At 37.1% G+C, this 6000-nt stretch overlaps 1 protein-coding gene across 1 annotated transcript in view; it reads right to left on the bottom strand.

The window, feature by feature from the left end:
- Window positions 1–5418, bottom strand: part of ENOX2 (ecto-NOX disulfide-thiol exchanger 2) — a 208663-nt gene extending 203245 nt beyond the window's left edge. Inside the window, exon 1 of the mRNA XM_011936985.1 lies at window positions 5334–5418. The gene's annotated coding sequence lies outside the window, so the exon portion shown is untranslated. The remainder of the gene's footprint in view (window positions 1–5333) is intronic.
- Window positions 5419–6000: the final 582 nt, after the last annotated feature.

A 6000-nucleotide genomic window follows, 5' to 3' on the forward strand; every position in this document is an offset into this window, starting at 1 on the left:
GTATAGTGTATTTTCTAGCATAATGTTGTGATAAAAGGATCTGAAAATAAAAAGAAATGAATTGTACTTTTTCCAAAAGCTATACAATGAATTCACCTTTTCACAGAGGATAGAGATCATGAAGAAAAGTGAAATTCATATGGACCCCAAACCTCTCATTTTGGCCCATAGTTTCTGCTTCCTTCCCCATCAGAATCTCCACCAGAGCACTAATAGGTAGCAAAATTGGCTGATAGAAGCATCATTCTCCTATTCCTTCCCTGCCCACCCTCTGGTAAAAGAATTAATGAGCAGTAAAATTACCAAAAGTGAGGCAGCAGAATGGAGAATAAAGAATACCAAGGGTATGGATAACCTACAAACCAGATAATGAGCTCCTGAATAATCAAGACTTGACTTAAACCTCAAACCTCTAACCTTCTTGCTTAGACCCATCATTCTATACTTATATTTAGTGTCTTAAACACAGAACTGCCACAGAATTGCAGTTTGTCTCTAAGTCGTTGTTTATAGGAAATGAGGGCAAGAAGTGATGTCTAAACTTTGGCACTTGGAACACTGTTAGTAGCCTTTCTTGACACTCCATTATTTCCCTTGTCTTGGGCACTCAAAGATGTTATTAACCTTTGTAGGAGTCCGGAACATTACAAGAGGTAGTTGACAAATGCACTAGTATCTCTTCTTCCCTCTCAATGCAGATACCAGACTTCAGCTGTTCCATTGCATTCACCTAAAAGGCTTCTCTCTGGTTTTTCTTTAAAGCTTTCTTCCTTCTCTTCCTTCCCATTACTTAATGTAGTGGGGCCACTGCACAAAATTACTCTTTGTCCCCTACCACTAAAAAGGTGATCTCACCTTTAGAATTCATGTCAATTTTTAACAAGCTTCGTGTTATAGCTATCTTATCCAGATCCAGATTCATTTCTCAACTCAATTTTCTGAATCCTGGTATCTTCCTTGGTGCATAAGCCATTAATATCTCAATTCGCAGAGATCTCACACTTCCTGGTAAAACTGTGCCCATTCCGCTTAACTATGGTCTGAATGTTTGTGTTCCCTGTTACCCAAAATTCATAGGTTGAAACCTAACCCCCAAGGGTGATGTTATTAAGACATGGGGTGTTTGAGGGGTGATTAGGCTGACATCCCCCATGAAGGGGATTAGTGTCCTTATGAAAGGGGCCTGAGGGAGTTTGTCCCTTCCACCATGTGAGGACACATACAGGGTACCATATATGAAGCAGCCCTCACCAGATACCAGATCTGCTGGCACTTTCATCTTGGACTTCTCAACTTCTAAACTGTATGCAATAAATTTGTTTATAAATTACTCAGTATTTTGTTACAGAAGCCTGAACAGACTAAAACACCATCGCAGTGATGGTTTCAAGGAAGCTTTTGGACTTCAAAACTGCTTTTCCATATTTTCAGAAATGTTCTTTCAACAAATAATGCCAAGAATAAAGGAAAAACGGTTACCAAGTCTGGAAGAACATTTAAGCTGAATGTGGTGGAATGGCAGGGAATAACAGTCCGGGATTCCTAAATTAGAGAAATAACATCCTAGGGAAAATGTCTGAGATAGTACCAGCAACAAAGTATTCCCTGTGACTATGCCACACTGGCTGCCCATTCTATGCTCTACCTGTGTTCCTTTCTGTTTTAAAAATTGCTTTCAAGCCATGTGTAAGTACAGTTTCTTTTTCCTAAGCTAATGGCATATTGTCTGCTCAACACTCACCCTCACCCCTGGCACAATCATAGGTACACATGCACATTTACACACCACCGTATATCATATCCATAGACACTCAACACATGCCTGGTGACACATTTTACAATGGTCCTCTGGCTACCTCGCCGTGGTATCAACTCGATCTCTTTCTATCACTTATTCTCACTTCATTAGAGGCATGGAACTGAGGCAGACATAGTGAATGGAGTTACTGTCTCCTTCATTTAGGAAACAATGTCAATGTCAAAAGCAAAGTTCAACTCTGTGATGGCAATGATTGTTCCTGCTTGCAGCTGAAGAGGATGAGAGGAAACCCAGATTGGAAGTATTTATTCCCAAGGCTTTACTATAGGAAACAAGTAATTTTAACAGAAACAAGTAATCCATGATTTGCCGTACATCAACTGCAGTGATATGCTCAACCAGTAGAGTTCACATAGAAATACTTGCATCTGTTTGTAGGAGATTGCTTCTACCAAACTGAGCAAGGTATGGTCTCAGAGTGCATTATCATTTAAACAAAGGATGCTATGAATCACAGATGATAGAACCAGAAAAACGCTTGCTCTAGTGTACAAAATTTGGCTGATACTTAACCTTTGCTAGGCGAAAAGGAAAAAATTGCAACCTGCCACACCGGCAGCCTAGAGCACTTTTTTTAAACTACATTCAAATCTTTTACTGTTACAGAACATTATTACTGTTAATACTGCCATGTGTGACTGAGAATTTCTACCTCTGACTTACTGAAAAAGCATCTTCTACTTAACAAATTCAAATAAATTTAATACTACGTACTAGCAGAAGTAATTAAAAGCAAATGAATAAGGACTGCATAACTGCATAAATATTTGCATAAATTCTGACACAAAAGAAGGATGAGTGGACAATAGAATGCTAAAATATTAACAATGCATCATAAGAATTAAAAAAAAAAATTTCCAAATGAGCAAGATATACTAAAATGTAACTTTTACCATTATTAGAGCTTAAGTTCTCCTTCTAGAATTACCACTGACTCACTAAGGGCTTTGTGCTAATCATTCAATCAGATTTCACATTCATGATATTTATTCTGAAACAGCCTAATGGGGCTCAAGGACTAAAATAACCTCATTAATTAGATTCCCTTACATGGAGTCCAAGATGAAAACTATCAACACCAAATAGCACTCTACAGTTACAAAGATGTTTCATATCATTTCATATTTACAAAGGTATTTCATATCATTTCATGTTGAATTTTTATAACTCTGGGGGTTAAAATAGGTATTATTATTACTTTTTTAAAAAATGAGAAAACTGAGGTTTAAAAAGGTTAACTGGCCTGACAGAGTTTATTAAGTGTTAAACTTGTCTCAGGTCTCCAGTTTTAGTGTTCTAGCACATAGTACAGTGCCTAACACATATGGGTACTCAATTAGTATTTGTTGAATTGAGTGAAGGAATATCGCATGCTACTTCTCCTAACTACACTTGACCTAATTTTACTCATTTGCAAACAGCCCTATAGCTGCATTCCACAGTAGCTGATAAGGTCGTTTACTTTCCAATAAGGAAGCAAAATGCCATTGTGAAAATAAATTCAGCCATCTATTTTGGTGACATAAGGCCCATGAGCTGAAAGAATAAGATATTCAATGTCCAGCTGTCATAAAGTTTGGAAAAAAAGTTGGTAAAATATTTGTAGGGTTGCTTTAAAATGATGAACTACATATCATTATTATTTTGTTGGGGAGGACCTTTCAGTAAGGTTGAGTGGAAAAGCAGATTAAAATTTGGAAAGGCATTTGAGTTCCCAACATGAAAATCAACAATGCCTCTTGTTATGCCTTTCATTCATTCACAGACAGAGAAAAAGAAGTTTCAGAGTTGGCAGGGGCCTTGGCAGTCACCTAGTCTAACTGCTGTCTCTTCCTCCCCACCACTGCTGCCATTTTACTAGAAGTCATAGCTAATTAATAGCAGATCCAGCACTAGACTCCAGTCTCCTTACTGGCAGGACTCCTCATGGAAGCAGTTGGGGACTTATATCCTCTCTATAGGTGCCATCTAAAATTATTCATTTTAGTCTAAAGTCCTTCCTTAACCAAGGTGAGTACCATATAGCCCTACTTGAAAATACAGGATTCCCTTACAGTACAGCTTAAGTGGCAATAGGTTATGTTATGGTTAAATGCTTCTCTGGCCTTTTCAAACAACCAGAATAGTCGAGTAAGAAGGGCTCTGGAGTCAAACTGTCTAGCATGACAGTCCTGCCCTGCCACTTGCTGACTGTGTATCTTTGGAAGATAATTAATTCCTCGAACATTGATTTCTTTGTCCGTAAATGGGGATATTATCTACTTCACAGAGCTTTGTGGTACTTTTATGGAACAATTCAAGCAAAGCATAGTCAACAGATAATCTGATACATAGCAAAAATACTCAGTAAAAATGAGTTGCCTTTTACTCATTCTTCCTTACTTGTAGTTGCCCTAGATACCTGAGCTTAAATTGATCAAATATACCTCGGATGACTTTCCTTTTATTCAATTAACATTTATTGAGTAATTACTACATGCTAGGTTCTTGAAATACAACAGTGAACAAAACAGACAAAAATCCAGGCCTTCGTGGAGCTCACATTCTGGTAGCAGACACAGAGAATAAACAAAATAAATAGGTAAATTATATAGTATGTTGGTGATTAAGCGCTTTGTCCAAATACAGGAAGTACATTAGGTATGTTAGCAAAAGCTGTGACCTCATTTTCTAGGAAACGTTTGGTGTCTCTTACCTTCCTCACCTGTTTTTCCAAAGAGCTAAGACAACAAAAACTAAGACTTCTTTACACAGCCCCTTCTAATCTTGGGATATAAAGGTAATTGGCATAAAATACGGATAGGTGAATTGTATATGTGAACAGGTCAGAAGGTATTTTTGGTAATTGAATTATTCAGAAAGCAAGTTTCAATATTTAGCCATAAAACTGGAATTAAAAATGTATACAAAAGGACCACCAATTAGGTACAAAGGAGGGCATATGCAGTGTTGGAAAGAAATTTCAAAATCTGTAACATCTGTAAAGCTGGCAGAGATTGTTACTGATTGTAGCAGGAAGGGGTAGATCCCGAACTCTGGCAAATGTGATTTGGGTAGGATAGCAAATAGCCTAGCAAGACTAAAAAGTCCTTTTTGGAATAACCCTATATCGTAAGGACCTCTCTTTAATTTATATTCTCCAAGCACTTTCAGTCTCTATCACCTTATCGAGCTATGAAATGTATAGATGTCCATTTTGTATATTGTTTCTCACTTCACAGAACTAGAGACTAAACTACTAATTTTATATCTCTCTTAGTACACCATAGAATGCATATTTATGGTAGGCTACTAATTGCCCTTGTATGTGATATAAAGGCCAATAAGTTTTTAGTTATTTTTAATTACAAAGTCTGGTCAATATTTTCTTCAAGATCCTCTGGCCTGGAAGTGAGTTTCTGTTATGTTCCTATTGACCAACAAGAAATAGTGATAAAGGTGACAAATGCAGGAAATGACAATGTTCATGAGAGTTTTATTAAGTTTATTAACAGAGACATACTGCTTTAGTTACCTGAAGATATCAGAAAATTACAATTTGTTTCATCTTTGTTGGTAGCTGCACTAGCTATTCCATTACAGAGGAGGAGTTGATTTATGTGCAGCTGTTGAAAACACAATGAACCAGTCGCCACAATTTTAACAAGTGTTGATGCTGGCATATCCACTTCAGATAGCATCTATAACACTGTCATGAAGAAAGTTTACAGTATGCTACCTAAAGTAATGATGCTAGTTCCACATTTGCCAAAATTGGTGTCACTACTATAGCACTGGATTCTACTGGGGTGACAATGAAAATTCACTCTTTCATGGTTCTCTAAACAAGGCCAAAGCATATGTCCAAGATCAATGTTTTTTTATTCTCCCCAAAGTAAGCTTTATACCACTTGGACTGGGAAAAAAGCAAAGTTTGTTTTATTGTCCACAATTAAGTCTCTCCTTAGATTTGCCTCCCTCTTCTCATTTTTTATGTATTAAAATTGTGAGTAGAACAATTTAGTAATGGTTACAATTAGGAAAGGGGTACATTTTTATTACAAGTTAAAGTTAAGTCTTCACCTCCAAGAAGGTTACAAAATGTGTGTTGTGTGTGTGTGTATGTGTGTGTGTGTGTGTGTGTGTGTGTGTGTATCTGCAGAACAGATGTAGACAAGGAGCAATAACACAATGTGATACAT

Source organism: Colobus angolensis, unplaced genomic scaffold (genome assembly GCF_000951035.1).
Source record: "Colobus angolensis palliatus isolate OR3802 unplaced genomic scaffold, Cang.pa_1.0 Scaffold159, whole genome shotgun sequence".
Lineage (NCBI taxonomy): Eukaryota > Metazoa > Chordata > Mammalia > Primates > Cercopithecidae > Colobus > Colobus angolensis.